Here is a 12,151-nt window from a genome sequence, read left to right as displayed (position 1 = left end):
GGGTACCGCACTTCGAGGAAGATGTGGACCAACTGTAGAGAGTTCATGGCAGAGCAAACAGAAAGATCAGAGATTCAAAGACACAACTGAATGAACAGCAGCTTCTTAGCATAGAGGAAAGGTGACAGGGTAGGGATGTGGTAACATTTTTCAAATATTCAACTTAGTACATATAATTTTGTAGCCAGTATGTGAGCAATTGAGGCATGTACATTTGAAGTAACAAGTGTGAATGGAGTTAGTTTCAGGCTTTAAAACTATTTCTTTAAACTTAAATATAACCTGGAAAATTGATTTTGTTTCCTGGGTAAACTTCAGTCATCCTGATGAACATATGCAATGATGTTTGGATAACAAAAGTGAGAGCATTACCAAGGTGATGCTTAATTGAGCTAAACCCACATATAATCGTTCCTATTATAGTGAAGTATTGTAGCATTTAGATGAAGTAAGCCACTTAGAAGATTCTGCAAACGTTTCATTGTGTTGCTGTTGCTTCTCTAACTTATGCTGACGGGGATGAGGAAATGCTCTATTGAAATCCATGGTGCTAGGCAACTGTTAAACGTCATTTGACATGCCAATATTAAGGCAGACTCATGTTTTCTTTGATTTTCTTTTTAGTAAATTATTCATTATTAAGTGAATGGGCAGAGCTTAAAAAAACACCCAAAAAACAGCTAAGGAGAAGAACATGAAGACCTAATGTCAAACTGTTGATGATCACGGGACAGGTCTTTCTTGTACAAATTTGGAAAAGACAAATAGGTGTAGCCTTTGTCTAAATCCTCTTTTGCCACTCAAGTTTCTTATCAAAGGAGTGTTACACAGATTCTGGCTCCATTTAATGTCAGTTTTATCCAGCCTAATTTATCTGCGGCTTTAGGAAAACCTGTTGCCATTCAGGTGCCAGTTTGGCTAACCCAGATAAGTTCATAGGGAATGCCCTATACTGGTAGCAGCCAATTTCTCTGGGAAGAGAGGGGTCAAGCTAGCATGTTTATCCATTCTCATGCTTTAAATATTCTTGCTTTTTTTTTTTATCAGAAGTTGGTAAACGATTAAAGGAAGGGGAGCAAATGGTGAAGTCCACAGTTATTTCACATTTGTAGTTAGAGGTTCTTTTCTGGGCATGATCTGGATTCTTTGATCTCGTCTAACCCTGTCTATGGTGGATGGAGATGGAGGGCGCAGCCCTGGTTTAAAACCACTATCTGTTTCTATTATTTTATTTCTATTATTTTATTCTTCAGGATTTCTTAGCTGAAGTTAAGTGCTCTGGAAGTTACGTGAATAGTTCATGATGTTTTTCCACAGGAGAAAGTGAAATATTCCTAATCTTCCTGAGAAGTAGTTTTCTTTAAACCTCTTCCTTGCGTTTTTTGTGCACTTGCATTAAACCATCCCTTTACCCTTTAAAAAAATATACAATCTCATCCGAGTGTGAATTCAGAAAAGTAGAGAACAATGTTTGGCTCATTTCCTGAGAAGGGCAGATGGGGCTTTTGGCATCTGTTCATTCTTTATTTCTGAATATTGGGTTGGGCACAGTTTTTAACAGTTTTTGCCTGTTTCTTTCTCCAAGATTTGGTCAGCCTGAATTCTAGAACAGCTGGATCTTTTGTGAAAAGTAAATGTCAAGAAGTCCCTTGGGTCCTAGATCAGCAACTTCTTTGTTCCAGTCTTTCATGTTGGAGAGTGACTGATTGTGGCTGACAGTGCTGTGCTTCATAAACCTTTCTTTCCAGTCGTTTCTGACAAATGTAAGGAAATATCTTCTGATATTGCTTTAGACGAACAACTTGTCCTCTGATTTCTTGCTGAAAGCTCACTAAGATCTTATTATTCAGAACTCCGCAATTCCTGAGAGGAATAACTTCTGTAAACTAGACTGGGAATTTAGGTAATGTAGCAATATTTCATTGAGTCCACTATTTACAGTGGAAAAGAAGAAGAGGAAAAATGTAAATGAAGCAATGAAAAATATGGCAGGTATTAGTTAATGAAAATTAAGTATTCTGTAACTTTGTGCATATTTTACATTAAAACAGAACAGCAGACCTGGTTAGAATATAGTCCGTAAGAGTAGTGCTAACAGTTGCCTCAGAGACATCTCACTTTGTCCTTAAGGAGAACAAGAAGAAATTGTTTTTCAAATATGAAATACTTTTTGGATTTTTTGGGGGGATATGAATCCTTTCAGCTTTCCTAAGGACTTGTGCATTACCTGTAGATGTTAAAGATGGAAAAGCCTTATTCCGACATGAACAAGGCCATTACAGGTTTTATTATCTGCAGTACAGTTTCTAGTATTGTGCTCTCCTAGTTTTGTATTCTCTCAACAATAAGGCTGCCTTATCTTTTTCTCAGGAGGCTATTCCACTGCCTAATAGGTATCACTATCAGGAAATACTTGAGGTATCAAACCTACTGTTTCCTAGAGCTCTGATGCAGCAGTATATGGACAGTCATTCCGTACCAAGCTGGCGCTGATCCTCCAACACAGGGAAACTCAGTCTGAGCTTTGGGCTGCTTGAGTTTGCATGAAGGTTCTCACCAGAGGAGAAAAGTTTACTACATCACTGCTCTATTTATTTCACCTACAATTAATTCTGCACAACACTTCTGAAAATTCGTCCTTACTCGTGAAATACTCTGATTAACCAGAGGACAGTGACTGATAGCTAATCAATCCTGGCGAAACTGGACTGCTCCCAAAACTTGTCACAGGAACCACAATTTCGTACTGTTAATTTCAGTCATTCTCCTGGAGCACATTAAATATGTCCTCTCTGTGTTTGTTATTGTCATCTTTTGGACATTTCCAGACTATTGATATCTGCCTTTCTTCATGGCTTGAATAGGTTATAGACACTTGACTCTTTTAATTCTTCTTTATAGCTGAGTTCCTTTGTCTAGTTTGTCTTGCTGGTCTTTGAACTCTGTCCGATATACTGACAAACAGCAAACACTGCGATCTACTATCCAGGACTGCAGGCAGTTCAGCACATGGACTCACTCTGGAGCCACAGAAGCAGGGATTTTTACCTCCTCGATTGCTAAGCAGCAGCCCTAGTAAGACTGAAATATGTGTATTAATTCTACTGTAAGTGTGCTCAGTTATGTGAATCTTTCAGCTCATCTCTAAAGTCAGTTACGGCAGTGCCTACAGAATACCAAGAAAGCAGTTTACATTGTTAGGGATATTTTTATTACCTACTTCATCCCAACCACTAAACTAGTAATGAAGTTTCTCCTCTGTAGTACCTTCCCAGTATATCTTTGATATGCTTATAATCTTCGTAGATGTTTACAGAATTCTTAACATCGCTGGTGCCTGAGCATTTGCCAAGGTGCCTATTGCTGGCCAAGAGAAGGAACTTTCTGACAGTCAGAGCAGAACAACCAATAAAGCTAATTTAGAAATCTCCTGCAGCTTTTCTTGGCCAAGGGCTTCCCAGTTCTGGGCAGAAACGCTGGAAATAGTTCTGTCCATCTGCTGGAAGTAGGGATGCGTGTTGTGGCTTAGCTTTGCAGCCAAGCCCACTCAGTAACCCAGAGTGAAGGTATTACCAGCGTTCAGTTGTTATCACATCACCCGTTTATGATTTTGCAAAGTGTGACTATATTAATGACGGAAAGAGCAGCAGGCATGTTGTGTGCATATGTGTGCTAGTGTGAGGGGAATATTAACTGAAAGAACCTCCATTTTGCTTTGGTCAGAAGTTGCCAAGTTTGCCTTTTGATGTGAGGAACAAGATAAATAACTGGACCAAATTTTCTCCAGTTTTCATCAATATGAACCTGAATTCAGGCTACAGAATCCAACAAAGTCTCTATGAATTTATACTAGTGAGTACAAAATTTGAACCTCTGCCTGCACAGGCTTTTCCATGGTATTAGCTCTAAATTTCCTCTTTAACCCAAACTGTCCTCTTTGTCTATATTGCCAGACACATTGGCTCTTCTGGGACGTGTTTAATAGAGGAGATATGTGGTGAGGAGATGGTAATGTGCTGTTCATCAACATCTACTAACCAAAGCTACTATACTAAACTAATAGGTAGATCTGCTCACAGTGACTGGTTAAACTTTGAGATGCCTTGCACCGTTCCTTCTGCCATGTGTGACTTCCTCTCCCAACAACATTTTGTCTATCAGGAGATGAGAAACCCATCTGTCTTGGATGTGCCATATTCACAGTCTCAACCTGCTCCAGTTGTGTTCTGCCAGTCCCTTTCAAGCAAGAGGGCAGATTCATGCCCTGTATCTCCTCCTCTTGTGTGTTTTTGTGAATCTGTTGCCTGTTCCTTCATGAAATACATCTATCTGCAATAGCAGCCTCATATAATTGAGGGCAACCTCTTGAGACAGTATTGCTATTTACAACCATTGTTTCTCTTCATTGAGACACACAGTGCTATTTTCACGAAGTAGGGCAGTTCCCAGGGCTTCAAATTGTATTGTTTTATTTTTGTTTTTCTTTATCTGTTGCTTTATACATGTGCAAATCTCTAATGTCTTTGACATCAGGTTTTAACAGTGCAAGCAGGCATTCTGGTTTTCAATTTTCTGTTGAACAAAATGTCAGAAGGTGAAAACCCACACTTCAATGGTATTGTTCCTTAATTAAATAGTGCTAAATATGGGTAGGAAACTGATTCCAAGGTCTTTCAAATGAGCACTTTATTTTGATATCATTTCCCAATACCTCTTTAAATTAAGGATAATGGAGATTATTGGTTGCTTCTCACTAGGCAGTGTTTAAATTCATGTCCATTAAATTCTAGCCCAGTCTCAGACGTATCTCTGGGCAGGTAGAATACACAAGAAAAATGGATTTGATAAAAGCAATTGTTAATTTAGTTGCACTATTTGCTAGGGAGACTATGTCAATGAAGTGCGAGTAGCAGTCTAAGGGAAGTTTATTTTTCTATGCGGGATGAACAAAGGTTGGAAATGTGCCTTTCCAGCCATGCTCTACTCTGTACATTGCTTCCTGCGTGAGCTAAGCCTTGCCAATAGTTATGAAAATGGACATCCTTGTGTCATTAGAGACACTTTTTGTAAATGCAGACTGATACACACGAAACCCGAGTTTTAGCCCACTGCAGGCAAAGGCTGTTGAATACATGCCTGCAGTCACCAAATCTCTTCTTTAACTCCTTTGGTTTCTCATGTCTATTTTTACCATGGCAGACTTGTTTTGTTCATTTGGGCACCTGGTTTGGGCACAAGTCCTTCCCCTGCTTTACATCCTTGAGGAATCTCTGTGTCCTATCTTCTGCTGGGTCACATGTATTGGTGATGGCTCGAGCAATGCTGCCCCCACTACCAGGGACTCAGGCATCCCACAGAAGTTGTCTGTGCCTCTAAAGGGGGAGGCAACTAACCCCCAAAAGAAAGTAATATGATCAACTCAGTGCTGTCTTGACACTTTTTTTTCGGCGGCTGCCAGACTGAACGTGGCTCATAGGGTCCACCAACGTGTTGGATTCAAGAGGTCGATCACATAGCCTGAGTTGAGCGCTCTGCATAACATCAGATCTCTCTGGTGGTGTAGCTCTGTAATTCATCTTTAGATTAAAGCATCTGTCCTGGATTTTAACGTTTTCTGCATAACTAAAGAAAGAAGTGCTAATGTTCAAAACCAGCATTGACATGTTTTGGTAGTTTAAAGAAGCACCAAGGTTTATTGTAGTGAAACAGGTGATTGTATTTGCATTTGATTCTGCAACTCTAATCTCATCAGAGTTAAGACAGCCGAGATAAACCTAAGGCAACTTCATACTTAACATATCTTCTTTACGCAGTCATGCTTAGCAGCGCTGCTATATTCCCAGGACAACTATGGCCTGTTTTTTAGTGTGTATTGGAGTGTTTCTGTTTTTAATATACATGTCTGACTTTGAGGAGGAGAAAAACATGCTTTTTGTAAGTTTTTCATGCTGAGAACCACAATTAAAAGTAATTGCTTCTATTTCCAAAGTAAAACACGCCTTTTAAAAAGTATAATATTCACTAGTACCCAGGGGGACGCTTATGCCACGTAGAGACAGTTTCCATATTTCACTTTGTAGGTGCTCCCATCTGCCTCTCTTAAAGGAGTTCTTCCTGAGAAATGAATGAAGCAGTTTCCTGAAAAAAGCCAGTATAAATGGAAAAGCAACACAACATACCAGAAGTAGAAAAATGAAATAAAAGTGATCATTGCATCAATCTAAAGGCATTTGTGCAAATTGCCTCATAAATATAAACAGTGTAGACTGCTGTGATAAGTAGAGACATTTTAAGGTTGAAATGTTTTATATACAACTCTGATGCTGATTGTAAACTAAAAAGATTATATTGATAAATGAACCTTGCCTTCCATTTTTTTTGCTCATAAAATAGAGACAGAAATCTCATGAACTAATGTTGTTTTACCTATAAACCATTATAAATAAAGGAGAATCAAGCTAATACCTGGATTTGAGGGGAGACAGAGCAATGTAAAATGGATTTGGAAACTAGTCCTGACCTGGTAACAAATTTTACTGAAACAGCCTAACACAGAGGCCCAGATCAGAATATCCCACGTTTGGAAATCAGAATTTTATGCCTGGAAAGGAAGAGACCTATAAAACAATACAGGTTTAGATTATACAGAAAGGGTAGACGTGGCTTTCTGCATAGCTCAAGCCTGCCTGGGATAACCCGCTGTCATCTGACACAGCCAAAGGGAAGCAGGCAGGGAGGTCCTCTGTGTTCATCCCCCTCAGAGGGATAGGCAGCAAAACACACAGTAAAGCACAGGTGTGGGGCACACTTTTGCTTTTTCCAGGTTATGAACTTTATCTTTTTTAGGTAACTACTTCACAGGGAAGAACTGGACAGGTATTAGTTTTGCCAACTACCTTAATGTTTATGTTCCCTAGAGTGCATCTACGTATAGTGTAGATTCTTGCCAAATACTACAGAAAGGAAGCACAGAATTGGGTCCCTTTGCAACCTTTTAAAATGTTAGCAAGCTGGTGGGCTTTACACAGTGTCATCAGTGCTTTATGGCTTAGTGAATTGGCCAAATCCATTTTCCAATTCCCTTTGGACTTTCTCCATAGTTCAACACCCTGTGCAGATAAATCTTCAAAAACAAAATGCAGCTCAGTCTAAGAGGTGATAGTCCAGGCTTTCAGGAAGCCTGAGTCTCTATATGTAAAAGCCTGGTTTTCAGAGGCTGTGTTCACGTAGCCATAGACATAGAAGGTACTTTTAGAAGCAAGGTTGGGGCACTGGTAGGATGCTTGGGAAACCTGGTACCCTGACATCCTGCTCTCCATAGATTTCATGCAGGATTTGGGGCAGATCACTTTGCCTCTTTGCATCGCAGTTACTCAGTTGTAAAATGGGGACAGCTGTCCTCCTCTATTTCTCAGAGGACTTGTGAAAATAAAGGCATTAAAGATTGTGGAACCATCTGTTGCTATCGTGATGAGGCTTATTTAGGCATCGAAGCACCAAGATTAGAAACTAATATGTTTCCTTTTACAACTTATTTAGAATATGGATGGGTGGTGCTGACGTATAGGGTCTGGTTCTGCCTCCAGTAATATGGTTATTGATTCTCAGTGGGGACAGGATCAGTCCTCATTAGATTACAACAGACATGTTTTGTTAAACTCTATTTTTTTAAATGCCTCGAATTGGGTCAGTTGCATAATGCCTTATGGTGGCCTGTTATACCAGATAAAAATGATGTGCAGGATTTAAACACCTCTCATAATTGCTAGAAGATTCTACACTTCTTGTCAGGTCTTTGGAGCTAAGGTGAATGCAGTGGAAATGTGGAAATTCAGCAGTGGGGAAGGTTTGTAAAATTCCTGGAGGTATTGGGAGAAAGAGTGGGGAAAGCGTAAAGGGGAAGGGATTTCCTTGTTTCAGATCTGTAGGAGTGCTGTCACAGGGAGCACGCTACAGATGAGTCAGAGGACATGGAGCAAAGTGCTTGGGGAGAACAGAATCAGCGGGATACCTGTGGTACAGCCATTGATGGCGAAGGTTGAGATAACTTCCTTTTATGTGGTGGTTTGGCCTGCAAGAGTAGATTTGATATCCAGAAATTGACAGATTTTGCAAATCCCGTTTGCCTATCTTTTCCCAGTGCTGTGAGGATATCATCAGTACATCAATACCATTTAGTATTATTGAATAATTTAGGTTGGAAGGCACCTCTAGATCCTCTGGTCTACACCCCTGCTCAAAGGAGGGCCAACTTCAAAGCTAAACCAGGTTACTTGGATTCTTGTCTAATCAAGTTTTAAAAACGTCCAAGGGTGGATATTGCACAACCTTTCTGGGCCCCAGTTTCAGTGCTGCTCCACTGTGAAGAAATTTTTCCTTATATCTCACCAGAATTTTCTGTGCTGTTACTTGTGACTGTTGGACGACTATGAGACAAATTGCCAAGAAAGTTCAGGGCCTCGAAACCTTGAGTATGTCAACAGGATACTGGGCTTACTGGCAAATGCAGTGCTTGAACTTGTGTTCATGCATGTGCTGGTGCACAAGTCTTACTGCTGGCCAGATCCGAGCTATAGCTCTGCATGGGACAGTCCTGTACCACCTACGCACTGCCTCTCATCCTCAGTTTGCCTGGGTATCTCTTGCACTACCCTGCTTTGCACCATCTGTGTTTGTCCTTGGAAAACAAAAGCATATTTAGAATGGGGAGCTTTAATAACCGCTTGGTTCAAATAGATGAAACATCTGGGGTCAGCCGTAAGATGTTTGCTTTTAAACGGCCTATCAAAATATGAAATACATTCTCTAAATCTGATATTGAGTGAAGTCCCAGAGATCTATGTCCTCTCTCCAGATGGACTAACTTAGTATGTCTGTGAGTTATTTGGCACATTTTCAATATATTCCTCTTTTCCCTGCACCTGAGACAAAAGTATCATAGACTGTGTCAGGATAGCTTGGTGAATTGTTCTGATTCTTATACTAAGGAATAAGCTATTTTTTTCTAGACTTTTTGGGCCCTCTTTAATATTCTGTATCTTTTTAAACCTGACACGATTTTTTCCCCATGTATTCTAGCATCCAATTCTCACCCAGCTGTTTTTGTCCACTGTTTTTTTCCTTTTTCCAGCTGCCCTGCAGCTCTGATGTCTCTGATGCAGAAGGAGCATAGGAGCTAATAAAAAAATAGAACCGATAAATGATCATATGTTTCTGCTTGACCAATGTGAGTTTTTCCTGGTCTTTAACGAAAGCAAATATGACAACTAAATGCAAAATTGTCTGAAGAAAAAGAAACCCAAGAAGCCTTCCTTATTTTCTGTATTTTGCCAAGGCATTTGGCCTTGCCAAGTCAGAAGCAATAGGAAAACAAGCATTATTTTCTCACATCCAGGTGAGACATTGATTCTAATTGTTGAGAACAAATTTTGTTTGTAGAGTTATTTGCGCATCACAGCTAGTTTTGCCAGTAATTATCTTTAAAAATAATAAATAAAACAAACTGTGTAGAACGCCAAAGTAAATATTCTTCTTTACTGTTGTCTACTGTTTAGTAAATCATCTTGGGAGGAAGGATTCATGTTTCCTGGAGTTTATAATATTAATTTGTTTAGTTATTCTTGGCTCTTTCAGGTGATTAAGGTAAGGCTCAAATTCTACTTTCCTGTGCCTCTGAGTCATTGCAATGACTTGCACTTTTCATTTGCTTCTTTTGCCTGAAGTAAAAGCCAATAATCATATGTAAATGCACTTCAGAAATTCCTCAGGTGCTACATGGAAAACTGGCTTATAAATTGAATTAAGACAGAGTTGGAAGCTGCTGAAACATAAAAGTAAAGGCTACATAACCGTGCTCCTGCTACTGGGACCATGACTTGGAAGGCATTTACCAATTCAGATGATCTGAGTGGGGCTTGAAAAAACATGGGAAAGCAATCTGGGAATCGCTAACATAGCTCAGGCTGGCCTTGCGCAGGCTGCATCACCTTTGCAAGCCGCACCGCCTGCTCCAAGGGCTGGCCCCTAGGGAAGCCGGAGTGGTTGCTCTCCCTGCTAATGGGTGGGCTACGAATGTCTTAACCCCTTTGTCCATGTCAGTGCCTCTATGGTGAAGGGAGCAGAGTTCCTGGCTTTTTCCTTTCAGTCTGTTGGCCTGGGTCTTCGATTCGCCAGGGATATTTTCGTTAAGGGGTTGCAAATCTCTCTTCGGCCTGTTGGTAATTAGCACATTGTGGCCCAGGGTTGCTGAGACAGGTGATGTGGCCTTGCAAAAGCAGTTACAGCTTAGAGTGGTTTCTTTGCCACACTCTTTCAATGGATGATTGATTGCTCTATTATCCTCCGCGGCAGGGAGGGGATGAGCAGACAGTTATCACCAAATGAGAAAAGTGCATCATCCTGGTGTTTCCTCTTCTGCTCCAAGCACCTGGGTGAATCCATAGAGAGCAAGGCATGCATGTAAATGGCACAGACTGTTTTTTTCTTTGCCTGGCTTCAGTATTCTCCAAACAGCTCGCAGCTTTCCAAAGATTCGGTTAGGTCCGCAGGGAGGGTTTCCATTTGCTGTACCCAGTATTGAGTAAAAGACTTTCTGGGTCAAAAGCCTTTGGACCTTCACTGTGTTTCCACACTGGAAATCAGATTTAAACACTGCATCTCCACTGCAAAGTTAGGCTCTCCTTTAGAAACTGGACCAGCATTTCTTGTAGCTGTGAAGAATTTGTTGGAGGAAGATGCAGATTTAAGAATCACCCTATCCTTACTGTGTCTGCATTGGTTAGCTAAGAGCAGAGGAGCGCCAATTTTAGGTGGTCCCTTGGTATGCCAGTTTAATGTGCATTAGACTTTGCTATCATGCACGAAATGCACCATGTTCTAGAGAGACCTATCACTAGGGGTGTGGTCTCTAAAAGGGAGGTATGGCGGTGGCTGTCTTCAGTTCTGTCTTTAGTGTTACCTTCTTTGCCCAAGGAGGGAAATAGTTTTAATTGACTTTATATTTTCTCTAACAGATTTCCTTACAGTCTGAATCAAAAAGAACTTTTTGCTTTAGTAAAATAAGTAAAAAATTCCATTATTAGACAAGGGGAGCGAAAGAGAGAATGAGACTTTTTGTCCCTCAATGTATTAAAAAAATTTCAAAGATGTGGTGGTGTTTAGAAATTGATGAAAACTAGATGGGATTTAAATATTAAGAGGCAGGAATTTGCCTTCAGGTAAAGGATGACATTTGCATAGTAACAAGAATGACTCATATGTTGTTAGGTGAATGTCTAACTAGAATCTAAAATTCTTGTGCATCAGTGACCTTTTACCTTAGATGGCAATGGGAAATATGCTAAGCAGGGTACCCAGCTCTCCATCATGTCCCACCACAGGAACTGACTGGAGAGAATTCATAAATAAGGTGTAGCAAAATAGGATGCTGAACCAAATTTTATTACTGCACAGGTATAACTCCCATTGCTTTTTATAGAATTACTGAACTTTCTTCTTTCTTTTTTTTTTTACCATGAAAACCATGCAAGAAGAGGGAACCTCTTCTTGTAGCAACTACTTTAGAAGCCATTAACTTCACTGCAATTTCAATTCTGTAGTTTAAATTATATGAAAGAATGTGCTGATTTATCTTCTTAACCATGTCTCTCTTCTGCCTAGAATTATAATTTTCAAAACAGAGTATCCAAAGGTAGAAAGGCAGTGAAATGCCTCTGTTAAGTTCTGCTGATTTATGGTATCAAAATGGAAGTGATTTGTTCAAACATAATGTTCTTTTTGTAAATCTTTGAACCAGCTTTCCTGCAGACAATTTGTTTCAAATTCAGTTCCTCATCTTAAATTTTTATTATGGTTTAACACTTCAAGCAGGTTAAAATAAACTGATTTTACTGAGGTTTCCCATTAGGTAGGTAACTCAGAATAGGAACCTGACCCCTTTAGCTACCAATCCCGTTGCTACAACCAGTAGGTAAGGTCATCTCCTCTTTGGTTACTTACACTTTTCCAGAAATGTTACAATTCTGTCACTTGTGAAAACGTATATCCAAAGCCAACTCAGTTCTTTAGTACTTTCCCCATATTTTTTTATTTTCCATTTTTTCTTCTGTGTCTATATATTACCTGCTTATTGGACCTTGAAAATATTCCATAC

This window comes from Calonectris borealis, chromosome 2 (genome assembly GCF_964195595.1).
Source record: "Calonectris borealis chromosome 2, bCalBor7.hap1.2, whole genome shotgun sequence".
Lineage (NCBI taxonomy): Eukaryota > Metazoa > Chordata > Aves > Procellariiformes > Procellariidae > Calonectris > Calonectris borealis.
Note: the sequence above shows the minus strand (reverse complement) of the source record.